Genomic DNA, 20,871 nt, shown 5'->3' on the forward strand with positions numbered 1-20,871 from the left:
CGAAGACCACAAGGCTAAGAACAGTGCCAGGGACGAGAGCGAAACAAAAGATATTCTAAAAAAAGACGAAGGCCATAGACGAGAAGAGCAACCAAGATCAGGATAAGATGAATTTGAAGACTTACAAGACTTAGAGATGAAAATGACGGATAGCAGAGAAGAACTAATACCAATACCAAGGCCAGAGTTAAGACATACTGAGCCACTAAAGGGGGCTTCGTGGTGCAGTGGTTAGCACACTCAGCTCACAATCGAGAGAGCCCAGGTTCGATTCCCGGGCGGAGTGGAAAAATTTGGGCGACTTTCCGATACCCTACGCCCCTGTCCACCCAGCAGTGAGTGGGTACCAGGTATTAATCGGGGGTTGTGTCCCGTTTCCTGGGGTCTATTCCTTTCTCCTACAATTCCTTCCCCTTCTGTCTCTCTCCGGCATATGACCACAGATGTTGTGCCGACTAAACGAAACTTTCCAACTGAACCATTGAGAAAAAGATTAGGATGAAAATGAAGCCTGAAAACAAGACTTAGAGAAGGGAATGGGTAAAGGAAGATATAGAGAAGGTTAATACGAGTACCAATGGACGAACAGAACCAATGAGACCAATATAAGAATGTTAACTTAGACCAACAGAAATAACAAGAGAAGGAAAAAGACGAGAGGAAAAATAACTTACACCCAAGATAAAAATAAATATGAAGAGCAACAAGAAGATATAGAAGAATAACTGTAAGAGAAAGACAAACATTAAGACTTACAGAATTAATTAAAAAAACAACAACCCTCAAAACAACACTAAGATGGAAATTAAGACCAAGAAAGACACCAAGACCCAAAGACCGAGACCAAAGAGTTATTAAAAGCGATGATCTGCCCCCTCCCCTTCTCTTCCCCCTTCCCCCTACCCCTTCCACTCCCTCTACTCCCTACCCCTTCCACTCCCTCTACCCCCTACCCCTTCCACACCCCTCCCCCACCCCCTAGTGACGTCTACACCGCCCATGGACTAATGCTTATTACCAGTGTATGTGCGTGTGTGTGTGTGTGAGTGTGTGTGTGTGTGTGTGTGTGAGTGTGTGTGTGTGTGTCCTTGTTTATCCCCTCCCGTCTAGGCCACCAACATTTTAAGAGTCTCGTTTGATACTAGAAAATACTTATGCCTAGAAACTCCTCTTATACCTGTCAAGAGAGAGAGAGAGAGAGAGAGAGAGAGAGAGAGAGAGAGAGAGAGAGAGAGAGAGAGAGAGAGAGAGAGAGAGAGAGAGAGAGAGAGAGAGAGAATAAGTAGTCAGTAATAATTAGAAGAAGAACAAAATCAAGAACAAGAAGGAGAGAGAGAGAGAGAGAGAGAGAGAGAGAGAGAGAGAGAGAGAGAGAGAGAGAGAGAGAGAGAGAGAGAGAGAGAGAGAATTAGTTAAAAAGAAAAAATTAAAAGAATTGAAGTTGGAGTAGAATAAGAAAGAAGGAAGAAGAGGAGGAGGAGGAGGAAGAAGAGGAGGAGGAGGAGGAGGAGGAAGAGAAGGAGGAAGGGTAAAAAATGAGAGGATGAATAGGGAGGAGGGACATGCTTGAGAGTTGAGGTAGTAAAAAGAGGAGGAGGAGGAGGAGGAGGAGGAGGAGGAGGAGGAGGAGGAGGAGGAGGAGGAGGATGAGGAACGGAAGGAAAGGAAGGGGGATATGAATAAGGTGAGGTAGAAGAGAAGGAGGAGGAGGAAGAGGAGGAAGAGGAGGAGGAGGAGGAGGAAAAAGAACGGAAGGAGAGGAAGGGGGATATGAGTAAGGTGAGGAAGAAGAAAAGGAGGAGGAGGAGGAAGAGGAAAGAGGAGGAGGAGGAGGAAAAAGAACGGAAGGAGAGGAAGGGGGACATGAGTAAGGTGAGGAAGAAGAAAAGGAGGAGGAGGAGGAAGAGGAAAGAGGAGGAGGAGGAAAAAGGTCACCTCGAGGTCTTGTTCACAGCCTCTCGCAGTGTCCCTGATTATTATTATTATTTTTGTTGTTGTTGTTGCTGTTGTTGTCATCGTTGTTTTCTTATGTTGTTGTTGTGGTTGGTGGTTCTTTTCCTTTTCTTCTTCTTCTTTTTCTTCTTCTTCTTCTTCTTCTCTTAATTCATATACTTTCGTTTTTCCTCTTACCACCACAACTACTACTACTACTACTGTTACTACTACTACTACTACTACTACTACTACTACTACTACTACTACTACTACTACTACTACAATCACTACTACTACTACTACTATTACTATTACAACTATTATTACTACTACTACTATTACAACTATTACTACTACTACTACTATTAAAACCACTACTACTACTACTATTACAACTACTACTACTACTACTACTACTACTACAAATCTGCCTGTCTGTCTGTCTATCTTATGTACCTTTCTTTCATCTTCTTTTCCTGTCTTTCATTTTTATTTATATCTCATCAATATTTTTTTTCTTTTCTTACATAACTCATTTTCTAAGTCCTTATTATCCTGTTTCTTCTTCTCACAAAAACCTCCTTCTCCTCCTCCTCCTCCTCCTCCTCCTCCTAACAGAACAGGTAGAGAGAGAGAGAGAGAGAGAGAGAGAGAGAGAGAGAGAGAGAGAGAGAGAGAGAGAGAGAGGGACACCTTCACCTTCATCATCAACATTATCCTTTTTCCTGCCTCTGCCTCGGGGTTCTGGCGGGCCGGTGTGGCGTCGCGGGGCCCTGGTCGGCGAGTCTAATGCCCCGAGATTGTAGGGGTGAGGAGGGCGGAATGGCTCTGATCAGGACTATAGAAGGGGGTGAGGGTATGTTGGTGGTGATGGGGATGGAGCTGTGTGTATGGGGTGGAGAGCGGGGGTATGATCGTTACTGGGGTGGAAGGTGGTGTGGGTTGGTAGGGTGAGGTTATGGGGAGGGTGTGTGGATGTAACTGTGAAGGGAGAATATATAGGAAGGGGTGAGGGGGGAGTTCAGGAGGTAGTAACTGGGGTGGAAGAAGAATTGGGAGGGGGGAGTGAGGTGGAGGGTGACTGATATAGGGGTGAGGGAAGGCATGTGTATTGGAGGGGGGGGGGGGACTGTGATTATAAGGGAGATTTCTATGTATTATAGTGACTGGGAAGGAGGAATGCATGGGAGGGGATGTAGGGGGCGAAGGGGAAGGTGTATGTATTGGGGTTATTGTGGTGGTGGGGGGGAGATTTTGTAGTATTATATTAACTGGAAAGGGGGAATACATGGGAGGGGATGTAGTGGGGTAAGGGGAGGTGTATGTATTGGGGTTATTGTGGTAGAGCTTCCGAAGTCTGAAGGGAATATTCAGAGTCCAGAGGGAAAGAAAAACATCCCTGGGTAGAAAACGGTCACCTGGTCCTGCATAGTTATCCCTCTGGTGTAACTCATTTATCCGTGTGCCAAGTTACCTCAAGGACCAGACGAAGAGTTCAAGATCCAGAGGGGAAGGAAAAGTAGTATCCATGTGGTAAAAACAGTGTCTTCCACCCCGCCCGAGTCCCCGCGTTGGGTCGGTCTTCTGGCGCCTTCAAGATCACGGATTCTTGAAACATTCTTATTCGCATGTCTTTGAGGAGCGCCTGACTCGAGGAGGGCGCCTTTGTCTCCCTCGTCCAGCCAGCCTTCTTCCTCCTTGCATGATGAAGTGAGTGGTGTGTGTGTGTGTGTGTGTGTGTGTGTGTGTGTGTGTGTGTAAGGGTGACATTCTTCAACATTTCGCCGCCCAAGCACACAGATTTGACAAGGCTTTCGTATAAGAGTCGGGCATTTCCAAGGGTAGTTCAATGGCCCTGGTGGTAGTTTGACCCTTCTTCTGTGCCACGAACCTAAAATCACACATTGAAGGCTTTCCTAAAATCACATTTGACAAGGCTTTCGTATAAGAGTCGGGCATTTCCAAGGGTAGTTCAATGGCCCTGGTGGTAGTTTGACCCTTCTTCTGTGCCACGAACCTAAAATCACACATTTGACAAGACTTTCGTATAAGAGTCGGGCATTTCCAAGGGTAGTTTAATGGCCCTGGTGGTAGTTTGACCCTTCTTCTGTGCCACGAACCTAAAATCACACATTTGACAAGGCTTTCGTATAAGAGTCGGGCATTTCCGAGGGTAGTTCAATGGCCCTGGTGGTAGTTTGACCCTTCTTCTGTACCACGAACCTAAAATCACACATTTGACAAGACTTTCATATAGGAGTCTGGGGCATTTCCAAGGGTAGTTTAATGGCCCTGGTGGTAGTCTGACCCTTCTTCTGTACCACGAACCTAAAATCACACATTTGACAAGACTTTCGTATTAGAGTCGGGCATTTCCAAGGGTAGTTCAATGGCCCTGGTGGTAGTTTGACCCTTCTTCTGTGCCACGAACCTAAAATCACACATTTGACAAGACTTTCATATAGGAGTCTGGGGCATTTCCAAGGGTAGTTTAATGGCCCTGGTGGTAGTTTGACCCTTCTTCTGTACCACGAACCTAAAATCACACCTTTGACAAGGCTTTCGTATAAGAGACGGGCATTTCTAAGTGACGTTTAATGCCCCTGGGTGTAGTTTGACCCTTCTTCTGTACCACGAACCTAAAATAACAGGTATTAGCACCCGATTGATCTCCTTTTTTGGCCTTTGGAAATAGTTGATGTGAGAGATGGAAGCGTCTATAAGAATACCAACCTAATGATCTAAGGAATTTCTGTACAAAATTTTTACTTCAGTCAATCAGCACCAGCCTCCTCCTCCTCCTCCTCTTCTTGACTCTTGTTCGCCTTCCTGCTGTTGGGCGCATGACTCTTAGGTTTTGGTGAAAGGCCTTGGTGGTCGGGCAGGCCTTTGTTAGCGTTGGCAAGGTCTTTTCTTCTTAATAGCGGGTCTTTAGGCTTATGATGGCGGTGATTAGTGTGGCGTGACTCAAGGAACACATGGAGGCTGAGGTGGCCAGGCAGCTGACGACAGATTTTTGAAACGTTGTAGTTGTATTCATTAACAGATGTGTGGGTAGTTTGTCTTTTAATTCCATTTTTGGGACGTAGTTAAAAGTGTTGTTCCTCCTTCTCCTCCTCCTCCTCTTTTTATAATCCCCATCTCTCAGCCTTGTCATTCCATCCTTCCTTTTCTTTTTTTTCCTCCTGCCTTCTCATTTTCCTCTTCCTCTTCCTGCTTCTCCTCTACTTTCCTTTTTTTAACTTTTCTTATTTTTCAACTCGTCCAGCTTTTCCCTTATTTTTCTTATTCCTCTCGTTTCTTCTTCTCCTCTTGCTCTCCCACAGTTTAAGTCGACATATTACAAACTCAGTCGTATGGAGTGATATAAACAAGTCAACAAAACCAACTATATATCACCACGCCTTCAAAAGCGGCTTAGAAAAGACGGATCAGCCACATTAGTGTTGAGGAAGACCAATGCGACGTTTAGTGTTGACCGCAGCACGGAACGAAGATGATCAGTCGTTATCGGGTCTCCAACTTGGAACAGACAGCACACTCACCACTAACATGTGTGTGTGTGTGTGTGTGTGTGTGTGTGTGTGTGTGTGTGAGAGAGAGAGAGAGAGAGAGAGAGAGAGAGAGAGAGAGAGAGAGAGAGAGAGAGAGAGAGAGAGAGAGAGAGAGAGAGACCCCCTCAGGTGTGTCTAGTGTCTGCCAGTCTGTAAGGGGGGAGACACCTGGGAGGCTGGCAGGGGCGGCGGCAGCCAGTGTTAAGTAGTAAACAAACCTCCCTAGTCATCACTGGCGCCAGGTCTGTGTGTGTGTGTGTGTGTGTGTGTGTGTGTGTGTGTGTGTGTGTGTTGGGGGAGTAGGGCCGCCCTGGGCAAGGTTGGCTGTGGGGCTTCAGGGTCGCCGTCTGTCTCGCTACTGGTGGTCGTCGGGGCAGCGGTGCCGCCGGGTACTCCCCGCCGCTGCTGCAGTGCCACCTCACCCTGGACCTTAATAACACCGGCCTTGCGCGCCGCGGGTATTGCTGAGGATAAAAGCGTGTCCTCCAAGTGTCACAAAAGGCTTTGTTTACACCTCCCGAACCCCGCCCCTCCCTCCCCCTCCTCGCCGCGGGGCCCTGGCAACAGCCGGGGTCGGCACCGTGGCGGCAGCGGCGCGCCCCGACGGAGGGTGAGCGGCGGGCCCGTGGGTCTGCCAGGCTCGGTGAGTCGAGGTGGAGGCGCAGCGCACCGCCTCGATCCCCTGGCCTGGTTGTTCCTCGAGATCGGGACAGGGGGCGGGGCGGGGCGGGGCGGGGCGGGACGATAAGCACGTGGACACTTCGTGGCTCTGAAGTTAAATACGGCTTGGCTCTCTCTCTCTCACCCCTCACACCCCGTCCCTTCCCTACCCCCGCCCTCGCCCTTCCCAGGTCCTGCTCCCCGCCCTTCCCAGGTCCTGCTCCCCGCCCTTCCCAGGTCCTGCTCCCCGCCCTTCCAATCCCCTGTCCCCCGTCCTCCCCAGCCCTTGCCCCATACTTTCCTCTCACCCGTCAGCTTGTATTACACGCTTATCCCTCCACGCTTTCCCCGCCCTCGACCCCCGCCTCCTCCTCGCCAGGCCTTCACCTCACTCTCCGCCGCGGCCCGTGCCCAGCCACCCTCCTGCGTCCCCACCTCCGAGGCCCCGTGCCCCAGAATGGCCGTGGCGGCGCTCACCTCCACGGGCGGGTGTGTGCTGGTCCTCGTCGGCACACGTCACGCGGCCCGAGGCACCACGGCCGTCACCTTTAATCTTAAAGACGTGAGACTTGCCACTTCACTCTTATCTCAGATTGTTCCCAAGTGCGCGGCGGCACAGAGCCAGGCCGCGGCCCGCTCCCCGCACGCCGCTACCTGCTGGACACACACACACACACACACACACACACAGCACCAGAACACCTGAACCAGTGCCCGGGTCATTAGCGCCTTGCCATGATCGGGGAGGAAGGGAGCCCACTGACGCCACCAGCGGCCCTCCCTCACCCGCCGTGTCTTACCCTGGGGGGGGTGGGGGGGGAGGCTGACTCAGCTACTTCTTCCGCCATCGTCATCGTTGTTATTATTATTATTATTATTATTATTATTATTATTATTATTATTATTATTATTATTATTATTATTATTATTTTTGGTATTGGTAGTAATAGAAGTAGTAGTTGTCGCTGTTGTTGTAAAAGTAGTAGTAGTAGTAGTAGTAGTAGTAGTAGTAGTAGTAGTAGTAGTAGTAGTAGCTTTGTGAAAGGATATGAGAAAAGATACCGCTCACAACGTAACTCTAATGGATGGAGGCCCGTTAACAAAAAAAAAAAAGTAGTAGTAGTAGTAGTAGTAGTAGTAGTAGTAGTCGTAGTAGTAGTAGCAGTAGTGACAGTGGCCTCCTCCTCCTCCTCATCAGTAGAAGTCGTACCAGCGTTGTCGTCCCCGCCAGTCACTTCCCGTCCCCTCAAGCGTCGTCAGGTGTACGGGCACACACGGGCACGGCGCAGGTCGGGGGCGGGCAGAGGGCGCGACGCAGCAGCAGCAGACGCAACAGACGCCCGCCGTGCCGTGTATATATAGGCCCGGAGACAACTATCACCGAGGCTGCGTTATCGCCGTCATGTCCTCGAGGCCCTGACCCCCCCCCTCCTCCTCCCTGCTCCTATAGCGTCACCCCTTCCCCTTCCCCGCCTCGCCCCGTCCGCCGCCCCAACCTCCACCCTCACGCCCACCCCTGCTGCCTTGCGATGATAGTGGGTTTAAATATGGAAATCCTCCTCTTCCTCTTCCTTTTCCTCTTCCTCTTCTGATTTGGTTTCACTCACTTCCTCTTCCGACTCTTTCACACGCCTGCTTTTCCTCCTCCTCTTCCTCCTCCTCCTCCTCTTCTTCCTCTTCCTCCTCCTTTTTCTCATTCTCTTTATGTTATACTCTCTCTCTCTCTCTCTCCCTTGTCATATTACATCCTTCCCTCTCTTCCTCTTCCTCCCTGCCTCACCCCTGTCACATCGCATCCTGACCTAATCTCCCTATTCTTCTTCTTCTTCTTATTATTATTATTATTATTATTATTATTATTATTATTATTATTATTATTATTATTGTTATTTTTTGACCTGTATCGCTTTGTATCTCTTCTTGGGTCCTCCTCTATCTAACATCCATTTGAAACTCTTATAAGGGTTCTAACACTACCCAGGTTTCTATCAGGTTTGCTTCATTCGCTTATACCCTGTTTGGTAGGCCTATATATGCCTATCACCTTCTTGAACTATTTTCTTTGCCATTCTTCTGTCTTTCCCTTTATTTGTAACTCCTAATAAACGTTCTAACACTCCCCAGGTTGCTGTTAGGTTGTTTCATTCACTTACACCCTTGTTTGGTAGGCCTATATATGCCTATCACCTTGAACCAGTTAGTACGCGCCCTTTGCCATTCCTCCTCCTCTTCCTCTTCCTCGTCCTTATCCTGATCCTCTTTCCTCCATTTGAAACTCTTATAAACGCACAAACACTACCCAGATTGTTGCAAGGTTGGTCTCCCTCACCCACGCCCTTGTTTGGTAGGCCTACATACGCCTATCACCTTCTTGAACCAGTTAGCATACGCCCCGCCTGCCTTTCCGGGTCATACATCTATCCAACCTCCATTTGAAACACTCTTAATCGGAGACTTGCACTAACCACGTGGCTGGGCAGTGGCTGGTCGGTGGGTATCGCTTCTCCTCCTCCTCCTCTACTGCCCCGTCCTCCTCCTCCATTTCCCATATTCTAAACCCACTTTCCTTATCGCCTTCTTGGACCTGAAATTATCTACCTTGTACCCATTGCTGGTGGTGGTGGTGATGGTTGTGGTTGGCTGGTACTGTAAACCTTTTTCTCTCCCTCCCTTTTGGTATGAGTGGTTTATCAGCTGTTTTATCGTACCCATCTGTCTGGTTTTGCGCCTACCTCGTCTATATGTAACTGACCCCCACCTTATTCTCTTAATGGTACTGTAACCCTTTTTTTCTCCCTCCCTGTTGGTATGAGTGGTTTATCAGCCTCAGTATTATTTTATCGCACCCATCTGTCTGGTTTCGCGTCTACCCCGTCTATATGGTTGGTATCACAAGACACTTTCGCCTCGGGTGGCTAGATGGGGTTCGAACAGGCAGCGAGCAAGCCAGGGCAAGCGTGGGCACAGTGGCCTAGGCTCCGCCACAACACGGCCAGCGAGCGATAAGGACGTGGCCAAGGTTACGCCAACACCCGCTGCCCAACAAATACCCGCCCGCCGCTGCTGCACCCTGCCCGCTGTACCGCTAACCAATCGCCTCCACGTAGCAGCTGTAGCGGTTATTACGACAACGCTCTAGACACGCCAATGCTTCACAGTGCACAAAACTACTCCCCAAAATCATCCCTGTTTTGTCCCACTTTCTGATGCAAGAGTTGACTAGAATCTTCGCTCTTTCATCCCTATTTTGTCATTGATGTGAGTTAACTTGAATCTTCACCTTCATTCCTTTCACTGTTATACCATTTGCCTGTTTTTCGGTATATGGAGAAAGATACGAAGGCGAACATGAAGTAAACAAGTATTATGGGGCTCCTGTGATTAGACAAATAGATGGCAAACTATAAGAGATTGAATTTAGTCTTGAAATTCATCCACGGAAGTTTAAGTCATAGGAAGAGACAGCAGACCTTTTGTTCACTTGACCTTTTTTTAACCAATCTATTTAGGAGCGGATTCTTGCGGGGATATATTCTCTATTTTTATCTCGCGGGTTTGGTTCGCCTCTAATATAAGGATGTGAGTAAATAACAAGAAACGAAGGGCAAGTGTTTCCCTGGCAAGTCCTAAACCACCCTCACCCACAAGTTCCGCCGCTGTGTTTTCCATCAGACGAAGAAAACCGTTTGTCTTGGGGAACTTACTAAGGCCGGTATTATAAGACACTCGCTTCTCATATCAACTATTTCTATAGGTCAAAGAGGGGATCAGTCTGGTTCTAATGAGTGTTTCTTTAGATTCACGGTACAGAAGAAGGGTCAAACTACCACCAGGGTCATAACACTACTCCTGGAAATGTCCCAAACTCCTATGAATGCCTTGTCAAATATGAATACTTGGACGACGAAATGTTAAGTAATATGACCCTTAATGTCCCACCAGCCTCGGTTCACCAACACAACCGTTCCGCTACCCCCCAGTTCGACCCCCGTTTTCCCCCTGTTGCACACCTCCCCCAGGGTCACACGGCTCATAAAATATACCCTCGAGTTTATATTCTCTTTTAAACCCTAAAATATCCACGGGAAAGCGTTGCATCGCTCACAAATCGCCATTAAGTCACATTGAAGATTAACACGGTAGCTGCGGGGGCCATGTTTCTTAGGTTAGGTTAGGTTAGGTTAGGTTAGGTTAGGTTAGGTTAGGTTAAAGGCTCCTCTAAATAATATAATGAGAAAGAATCATCACTTACGCAAACCATTTCATAATATATATCAACGTATGTGTGATCAGTTTATGCATCATCTATTTTGGGAGGTTTATATCATGGCAGAAATTTGGCCCGTCGCTGGTACACGGTAAAGCCACAAATTTGGCCCGTCGCTGCTACACGGTAAAGCCACAAATTTGGCCCGTCGCTTCTACACGGTAAAGCCACAAATTTGGCCCGTCGCTGCTACACGGTAAAGCCACAAATTTGGCCCGTCGCTGCTACACGGTAAAGCCACAAATTTGGCCCGTCGCTGCTACACGGTAAAGCCACAAATTTGGCCCGTCGCTGCTACCGGGTTAAGTGTCTTAGTCTAGAAAGTGTAGACGGCAAGCAAGTGTCACCAAGCCACGCACAAGACGCCACCAACGCTACACACCTGCACATCTTGCCTCCCATTTTCCATCAGACATATAAGAGGAAACCAGTTGTCAGGGTTGAGGCCAGGGTTACCAAATTATCGTACTCAGGCACTCAGCATATCGTATTTTCCGGTTCTGAGTCACACGCAAAAACAAAAAACGCCAATAAGTATGCTTTTTAACGAGAACTTTAACTGGGTTCGTTATGTGGTGTTAGGGAAATTTTTTTGATTAATGCAATAATGTGAATGTTTGAGTGTGTGTACGATAATAATGGCACTTGAGGCAGAGAGAGAGGGAGGGACTTGGAATTCTCTCCCTGGCACCGTTGCCTTGACCTGCCCCACGCTTCACCCTGCCCCGCCCCTGCCGTAGCATCATCATCATCAGCAGCAGCAGCAGGAGAGAGGTAGAGAGGGAGGCGCGGGTTGTCAGGGAGGAGGTGTCGCCTAGAGGATGAGGCGCCAGGAATAGATTGTTTGACATTATTCCTCGCAGCTTCAACCATTGTAGAGATGGTTGACGTATTCTGCCGAGGACGAGGAACACAAAGTAACACAAAGGAAGAACAAACAACAGCAACTGGCCCTTACGAGGCTGTTTGTGACAAGCTACACTAACTATCTAATCAAAGGTGGAAGATGAAGGACAGCAAAGGCGAAGGAGGAGGAGGAGGAGAAGGAAGAGTGGATGGTTGGTAGGTAGGTTAGAGGTATATATTCTCTCACGTGTCTCTTCTCCTCTTCCTCTTCTTCCTCCTCCTCCTCCTCCTCCCGTTTCTCCTCCTCCATCCTTTTCTTCCTATTATTTTTTTTCTCTTTCCCTTCCTCCTTCGTTTCTTTTTCTTCTTTGTCTTCTACTTCTTTTTCTGTTTCATCTTTTTTTCTTCATCTTCCTCTTCCTTCCTTTTTAATTTCTTCTCTTTCTTTCCCCATTTTCCTTTCTTTATTTACATTTTTCTCCTCTTCCTTATCTTTTCTTCCCTTTTTTTCTCCTTTTTTTTCTTTCTCCGGTACTTGTGTCGTAGGTTGAATCAGAACTTATTTCGGTAGTCATTTCTCTCTCTCTCTCTCTCTCTCTCTAATCTTTTCTTTCTTTTTCTTTTCCTCCGCCATCTCTAGGGGTCAGAGTTCAAGGTCGCCCCCCCCCCCCGTCGAGCACTGCCCCTTTAGTTTGGTAACACTAGGTAGGATCATATTCTTAAACATTTCGACGCCCAAGTTCACATATTCGACAAGGCCTTCGTAGGAGTTTTCAACATTTCCAAGAGTAATTTTCTGGCCCCGGTGGTAGTTTGACCCTTCCTCTGTACCGTGAACCTGAAGAAACACGTAATAGAACCCGACTGGTCTCCGTTTTGGCCTTTGAAAGTAGTTGATATGGAGGCGGAAGCGTTTGAGTATTTCCGAAGCCGTGATGGAGATGGATAGGAGGGAGGGATGATGAGGATTGATTTAGTTCACATTACGTATATAGTTAGGCTTGTTATTGCTGCCCCTACTACTACTACTACTACTACTACGACTACTACTACTATTACAACTTCAACTACTATACTATTACTAAGCTTTTGCCAACATCTTCACACTACTACTACTACTACTACTACTACAATAACAACTTCAACTACTATTACTAAGCTTTTCCCAACATCCTCACACTACTACTACTACTACTACTACTACTACCAACACCAGACAGCCATGCACCAAGAAACATCTACAATACTTCCTATCTAACACACACACACACACACACACACACACACACACCAACCTATGTCAAGCAGTGAGTGTCGTGTCGTGTGTTGGCGCCCGTCTGCTACTCCTGCCCTTGAACGCTGGGGTATGATCATATAACTGTTACGTGGTGCGAGGGTGGCGGGGCGGGGCGAGACGGGGGCAGGAACAGGGCGGGATGTCTCTAGTCTAGTTGCCCCGGTCTGTCCGTCTGTCTGTCTGTCTGTCTCTTTCTCCTGTGTTGTGTTCTGTCTTCTGGCTTTCCTCGTTTTTCTTCTTAGTTTCTTCTTTTCCTTCTTTACTTGTTCGTTTTTCTATTCTCTTTCCTCTTCTCAATCTTTCTTCTTCTTCTCTTCTTCATTCTCCTCCTCCTCTTCCTCCCTTCCCAATTTCATTATTTAGCCTATTTCCCTTTTCTGCTCTCCTCCTCCTCCTCCTCCTTCTCGCCTTCCTCCTCCTCCTTCTCTCCCTTCCTTCCCAATTTCATTCTCTATCTTGCATCCTTTTCCTGTCTCCTCCTCCTCCTCGCCTTCCTCCTCCTCCTCCTTCTCTCCCTTCCTTCCCAATTTCATTCTCTATCTTGCATCCTTTTCCTGTCTTCCTCCTCCTCCTCCTCCTCCTCCTCCTCCTCCTCTTCCTCCTCCTCCTCCTCCTCTTTATTCCTCCACCACTCTCCTCTTTTAGCTTTCTCGTTCCAGCAATGTATACTTTCCTGGGTTCTCTCTCTCTCTCTCTCTCTCTCTCTCTCTCTCTCTCTCTCTCTCTCTCTCTCTCTCTCTCTCGAATGCTTGTTCCTTCCATTCCCACTGGCGTCTTCCTTCCTGCAACATTTCCGTCTCTCTCTCTCTCTCTCTCTCTCTCTCTCTCTCTCTCTCTCTCTCTCACGGCGCCTTCAGAGTAGCGGAAAGGGATTCGTTTTGAACTCACTCGTGCGAACTCCTTATGTATGTGTGTGCGTGCGTGTGTGCGTGGGGGGGAGAGGGGGGGGTTGAGGATGAGGGGGGCTGCTGGTGCTGATGTGGTTGGTAGTAGAAGGGAATGTGGTTGTGGTGGAGTGGTGAAGTATGTAGAGTGGTGAGGGTGTTTGGTGGTGATGATGCTGGTTGTAGTAACTCTAGTGCTCTAAGACTCTTTAAGTGGTGAGGTCGATGTTACTGTCTTTCAACTCTACGCACCGTACATTATTGCCTTAGTGATATAAACAACAAAAATAACAGCAAGCAGAAGGTAGCGAGCACTCCATTCATGCTTCTTATTGATACAAACACCACCACCACCACCACCAAGAACGATAGCATTACCAACAACACCAATACACCACCACACCACCACGCAAAAAATGGCCAATATATATACCTTTTCACAACAGGCTAACACCACCACCACCATCATTAACAAAAGCATCACCAACAACACCAATACACCACCTCCTCGTAAAAGATGGCCAATACATATATACCTTTCACAATAGGCAAACACCACCACCACCACCATCAAGAACGATAGCATCACCAACAACACCAATACACCACCTCCACGCAAAAGATGGCCAATACATATATACCTTTCACAATAGGCAAACACCACCACCACCATCATTAACAAAAGCATCACCAACAACACCAACACACACAACAGGAGGAGGAGGAGGAGGAGGTGGCGAGGGTATAACAAGAGGGTATTGCATTGACCTAACCTACCCTGAGTGGCATCTCTTTGTGTGTCTCGTTCCCTCCCTCATTGTCCAATCGGTGCCTCTTAACAAGCTTTTCTTACGGCGCAGACAGAACAGGAAGCCGGGAATTGAACGCCGCGATGGGTGACGGAGAGAGAATGGAGAGGCGGGCAGGCATCAGGGGTCTAACGTGAAGGGTTGGCTACACTGATGTTCTGCAGGGGTCTAACGTGAAGGGGTAGGGGTTGGCTACACTGATGTTCCGTTGGAGTGTGAAAGGGAGAAGGGGATGAGGAGGAGGAGAAAGGCAGAACGAAGATAAATTAAGGAAGAGGAGGAGAAAGGGAAAAGGAGAAGAGGGCGGAAGTAGAAGGAATGTGAGAGGAAAGAAAATAAGAAGGGAAAAGGAGGAGAAGGAGAGTGAGAGGAAAGTAGAGAAGGAAGGGAGAAGGAGAAGCCAGAGGGAAGGACGAAGAAATATGAAGTAGAAGGAACGTGAGAGGAACAAAATGAGAAGAGAAAAGGCAAAAGAAGAAGGGAAAAGACGAAGGAGGAAAGAATATAAAGTAGAGGAAACTTGAGAGAAAATAAGAGAAGGAAATAAGGTTGCAAGAGAAGAAAGGGGTTGATAAAGAGAGGGAAGGAAAAGTGCAAAGAAAGGAAAGGAAAATAGAAGAGAGAGAGAGAGAGAGAGAGAGAGAGAGAGAGAGAGAGAGAGAGAGAGAGAGAGAGAGAGAGAGAGAGAGAGAGAAGGAAGGAAGGAAGGAAGGAAGGAAAAAGGAAAGAGAAGGAAAAGAAAGGAAAGTAAAATAGAAAAGAGAGAGAGAGAGAGAGAGAGAGAGAGAGAGAGAGAGAGAGAGAGAGAGAGAGGAAAAGGGAAAGATAAGGAAACGAAAGAAAAGTTAAGTAGAAGAGGTGCCTGAGAGAGAGAGAGAGAGAGAGAGAGAGAGAGAGAGAGAGAGAGAGAGAGAGAGAGAGAGAGAGAGAGAAGCAAAGAATAGCATCAAGGTCTCTTAACCATCATCACCATCATCACCACGTAACATTGAAGGGAGGAGGAGGAGGAGGAGGAGGAAGAGGAAGAGGAAAGAGGAAGACCAGACAGAGCCAGAGAGGGACACCGTTCAACATCCAGACAGGACAAGAATGGCAAGGAAGGAAGAGGAGGAGGAGGAGGAGGAGGGGGAAGAAGAAGAAGAAGAAGAAGAGGAGGAGGAGGGGAAGGAAGAAGAAGAAGAAGAGGAGGAGAAGGAGAAGGCACGTCTGTCTCCCTTGCATGCATCATAAAGGAGCTAAAAATATCGAATGAATCTATGAAAGGGTGGCGATGTTAAAGGTCATATTATTAAACGTATCGGCCCAACATTGCCAGATTGTCGTACTCAGCCTCATATATTTACCAACTTCCGACCCAAAAACTGTCCCCTGAGCCCCAGTAACTAAATTCATATACATTTATCGTTAAAATAGTTAATTCCTGATGTTTCTTGGCAAGAGTTAGGCGTCAAAAAACGGTAAATACTATGCTCTGAGCACGATAGTCTGGCAACGGTGTATCGGGCTCCCATAACGGCTATTTCTCAAGATCACAGGGAAGATTAATCGGGTTCTCGTGATTAATGATTTTCCCCTAAGTCTATATACACCAAGTCAAGTCATACGCAGGTTTGTGGGAGGAGACACGGCCGAGGCGTGGTTTATGCGTGACGTTGCTTGGAGCCAAACTAGAGAATGTAGAAACAGGGATTTAGAGAAAACGAAGAAAGGCGGACTAATTTAAATCAATCACTTCAACATGCCCTCCCTCACACCCCACACCCCAGTTTGTAGTCATTGAAATTACAGTCACGCAATAGCACAATAAAAAGACATTTTTTCGTCAGTGGCTTGCCTGAACGCGCTGTGAAAGAAGGCGAGAATGCACATCCAGAGTGCACACACGGCCCCAACTTTAGTCACCCCTGAACTGGCGGGTATTTTTTTTTTCTGGCTCCAAGTGACGTCATCCCCCTGCTCCGCCCCAAAACCGCCTCCAGCGCGTACCGGTCGCAGTTTTGAAGCAGAGTGACTTGACTTGGTATATATAGATTTAGCTATTCCCGTTCATGGCGCAGACGTCGTGCATCAAAACTATCACCACCATCACCAAACCGTCCTTGAAAAACCGGCTATTTCTCAAGGCCACAGCGAAGACTAACCGAGTTCTCATGATAGGTGATATTTTTACCGTTCATGGCGCAGACGTCGTGTATCAAAACTATGACCAGCATCACCAAACCGTCCATTAAAACCTCACAGGAACTTCTACAACGAACGAGAGGCTTTTCAAACAGACGAACTGAGGCGCCGAGATGTTTAAGAATACGAGGTTTTTTTTATATAAGGTGTCACGTGACCGATGCGCCGTGACCAAGGAGGGAAATGAGACGCTGAAAATGTTAGACGGTGAAGGGAAGGGATTGTGGAAGCTATTTTTACTGCACAAGGAGGAGAGAGAGAGAGAGAGAGAGAGAGAGAGAGACGTGGGCGTGAGAGAGCTATAGAGAAGCTGGATCAGGCAGTTTGTTAGGTCAGGACTCTCTCTCTCTCTCTCTCTCTCTCTCTCTCTCTCTCTCTCTGTGTGTGTGTGTGTGTGTGTGTGTGTGTTTAGACTGGGCTCACTCACTAGACAGCTACTGTTTCTCTGCCCTTGAGTGGTGGTGGTGGTGATGATGATGGTGATGACTGGGAGTGTAAATGATAGTGGTAGCAGTGGTGGTGGTGGTGGAGGTGATGGTAGTGGTTAGGTTGATAGCATTGGTGGTGGTGGTGGTGGTAGGTATCAAGGTAGCGGTGGTGGTGGTGGAGGTGGTAGTAGTGGTTAGGTTGATAGCATTGGTGGTGGTGGTGGTGCTTGGAGAGGTGGTGGTGGTGGTGGTGGTGCTGAACTCTCACCACCACCGAGACAGACAGACAATAATAGAGAGGATCAGCCGCAGCATCCTTCTTCCTTGCTGTTCTATTGTGTGTGTGTGTGTGTGTGTGTGTGTGTGTGTGTGTGTGTGTGTGTTATAGAGAGGTCAGTAGTATATCTAACCAACTATATCTTTCTATGTCTCAATGCATCCATCAATCTTATGTTATGTGTTTGAATAGTGTAGGAGCTGCTTTGTTTATGCTGTGTTATGCCTATGCTGTATGCTGTGTGTTATTTATGCTCCTGTAAGACCACCAAAACACTAATTAATGTGAGGTATATATAGGCTTCTACTACTACAACTTCTACTTCTACTACTACTACTACTACTACTACTACTACTCTGTGCCTTCCAACCAAACCACTTCATCTCATTTTACTTTACCCTTTACGAGAGAGAGAGAGAGAGAGAGAGAGAGAGAGAGAGAGAGAGAGAGAGAGAGAGAGAGAGAGAGAGGAAGAGTCTAGTCAACCCTTAGTGACGAGTGTGTAAGAGTTTCCCCTCAAGGCTAGACGACTGTGTGTGTGTCTGTGTGTCTGTGTGTGTGTGTGTGTGTGTGTGTGTGTGTGCTTCATGACCTTGATGAAGTTGGGTTGACGTGGTCAGGTATACTTAGTGTGTGTGTGTGTGTGTGTGTGTGTGTGTGTGTGTGTGTGTAAAATTCACCACGGCCTGATCACGTGTTGGACTTGTAATCGCCAGCAGGAACCCTCCCGACATGAACAAGTGCTCTTTATCGTTGATCTCTGGGTACTGCCAGGACCTCACACACCACACACACCATCCCCCTTGCTCAAGGGTGACAGTAACCACTCCTAGTCAACGGAAAGAATCCGGCCTGAGCTTGTTCGAACTACCGCCCAGTCAGACCGTGAAGCCTGGCAGCGCAGCGTTCTAACCAGTTGCGCCACGGAGGTGTGTGTGTGTGTGTGTGTGTGTGTGTGTGTGTGTGTGATTATACCTTAGCCATCTTCCTCCTCATACTACTACTACTACTTCTCCTCCGCCTCCTCCTTCGCCTTTGCTGTCCTTCATCTTCCACCTTTGATTAGATAGTTAGTGTTGCTTGTCACAGCTTTGTAACATCAGGTCTGCTGTTGTTTGTTCTTCCTTTGTGTTCCTCCTCCTGCTCTTTTTCCTCCTCCTCTTCCTACTACTACCACTACTACTACTACTACTACTACTTTTACTACCACTACCACCACCACCACTATTACTACCACCACTACTACCACCACCACCACCACCACCACTATTCTCCTCCTCCTCCTCCTCCTCCTACACTCCCTCCCTTGTTTCCATCCTCTCATTCTGTCAACGGAGAGAGAGAGAGAGAGAGAGAGAGAGAGAGAGAGAGAGAGAGAGAGAGAGAGGCGACGCCGTGGAATGCGTGTATTTAGAGCACAAGGACGAGAGGAAGGTTGGTCAGGGTGTCACTCCGCCACGCATCAGCTCCTCTGGGATGGGCTGCCCGGCGCCGCTACCCCCCAATACGCAGCCTCGTGGGGCGCGGGAACGGCGGGGCGGGGCGGGAAAGGAAGGGAAGAGCAGTGAAGTAACAGTCCTTAGCCAGTCTTTAGGGAGCTTCTGAAGGGGAAATGAACCTTAAGAGATGTGGTAAGGGAGTTAAGTAACATATCTTAACCAGCCTTTAGGGAACTTTAAGGGGGAAATAAACACCAGAACATATGTAACAGTGGTGAAGGAACAGATATAAAATGTAAAGGGAGTAACATACCTTAGCCAGTCCTTAGGAAGCTTCTGAAGGGGAAATAAACCTTGAGAGATGTGATAAGGGAGTGAAGTAACGTATCTTAACTAGCCTTTAGGGAACTTTAAAGGGGAAATAAACGCCAGAACATATGTAACAGTGGTGAAGGAACAGATATAAAACAGCAAGGGAATAACATATCTGAGCCAGTCCTGAGGAAGCTTCTGAAGGGGAAATAAACCTTAAGAGATGTTTTAAGGGAGTGAAGTAGCGTATCTTAAACAGCCTTTAGGGAACTTTAAGGGGGAAATAAACACCAGAACATTAACATGAATTAACAAACTTTTCAGACGTGAGGAAGCTTTGAAGCTGAAATAGTGATGTGTTTTTTATATAATTTTGTGTTGTCCTTGGCCTGCCTGATTTCCTCTAATAAATAGTACATGAAACGAATCTTAGCCTTGCCTTGAGAGAATATGCTTATTGTATGCGGGCCAGATCGGGCGAGAGGGGCAGACATGGAGTCGATTAATTAATATATATTCTTGTTTAGTTCTCCAAATTGAATATCTGTACAGTTGACCAAAAATACCACATTAGAGTATATGTAAACACTCCTTTCCAGTGTAATCGTCTTATAATTACCATGTTTGAGGCTATATACTTAAAAAGGACGAATGAATCTTAACCATAGTCTTACGAGGGGCTGTACGGAGGCGGGGGGTGGGAGGGGAGGAGACGGGGCAGAGGCAGCAGCGTTCTTCGTCAGGGGCTTTGCTGGGACGGGGCGGGGCGGTGACGGGGAAGGAGTGAAGTCAACGTGAGGGCTTAAGTCGTAGGAAGGAGGGACTAAAGACAAGGGTGCAGCTGGAGGCGAGGCAGAGGCGTCCTAAGGAGTAGCTGGAGGTCCTACAGGCATCCTTGCGAAAAGGGAACTTTGTCGTTTTGAAGGTCTTGGCTCACAGGCGTCTTGGGCGAAGCTGCTGCAGGAGACGGTGAAGGAGTTGTCTTGTCGATGTGTTCTTTGAGGCTCGTGCTGGAGACGCTGAAGAAGTTGTCGGTGTATTCTTCGACGTTGGTGTTGGAGACGTTCAAGAAGTTGCCTCGTCGGTGTCTTCCTCGAGGCTGGTGCAGAGGCGAGACATATGGTTGGCACTCAGACGCTTCCTTCTCTCACATCAACTCTTTCCAAAGGCCGAAAAGGAGATCAGTTGGGTTCTGAGGACTGTTTTCTTAGGTTCATGGTCCATAAGAAGGGTCAAACTACCACCAGGCTCATGAAACTACCCCTGGAACTGGCCGAAAAGGAGATCAGTCGGGTTCTAATGAGTGTTATTTTAGATGCATGGTCCAGAAGAAGAGTCAGACTACCACCAGGGTCATAAAACTACCTCTGGAAATGCCCTTATCTCCTACGAAAGCCTTGTCAAATATGTGAGCTTGGGCGCAGAAATGTTTGAGAATATGACCCGATTCTCACATCAATATTTTGCAAAGGCCGAAAAGGAGATCAGTCGGGTTCTAATGAGTGTTATTTTAGATGCATGGTCCAGCAGAAGAGTCAGACTACCAGCAGGGTCATAACACTACCTCTGGAAATGCCCTTAACTCCTACGAAAGCCTTGTCAAATATGTGAGCTTGGGCGCAGAAATGTTTGAGAATATGACCCGATTCTCACATCAATATTTTGCAAAGGCCGAAAAGGAGATCAGTCGGGTTCTAATGAGTGTTATTTTAGATGCATGGTCCAGAAGAAGAGTCAGACTACCAGCAGGGTCATAACACTACCTCTGGAAATGCCCTTAACTCCTACGAAAGCCTTGTCAAATATGTGAGCTTGGGCGCCGAAGGATGTAAGGGAACTGATAGGGAACTCGAGTGTTGCCTCTTAAGTCGATGTGTCCGGCGAGGCTGCAACAAGAGAAAGACTTCCCGACATGTGGAGTGTTTGTAGCGTCTAACTTTTATGGTCTTGATGTCCTTGTGCCGGCGCCGCCCTCCCTTGCC

General features: G+C 47.6%; 1 protein-coding gene across 2 annotated transcripts in view; it reads left to right on the forward strand.

The window, feature by feature from the left end:
* The window catches only part of LOC126990852 (phosphatidylinositol 3-kinase regulatory subunit alpha-like), a 120,853-nt gene that overhangs the window by 37,491 nt on the left and 62,491 nt on the right, over positions 1–20,871 (forward strand). The gene's annotated exons all lie outside the window — the stretch shown is intronic.

This window comes from Eriocheir sinensis, chromosome 6 (assembly GCF_024679095.1).
Source record: "Eriocheir sinensis breed Jianghai 21 chromosome 6, ASM2467909v1, whole genome shotgun sequence".
In the NCBI taxonomy this organism is placed as follows: Eukaryota; Metazoa; Arthropoda; class Malacostraca; order Decapoda; family Varunidae; genus Eriocheir; species Eriocheir sinensis.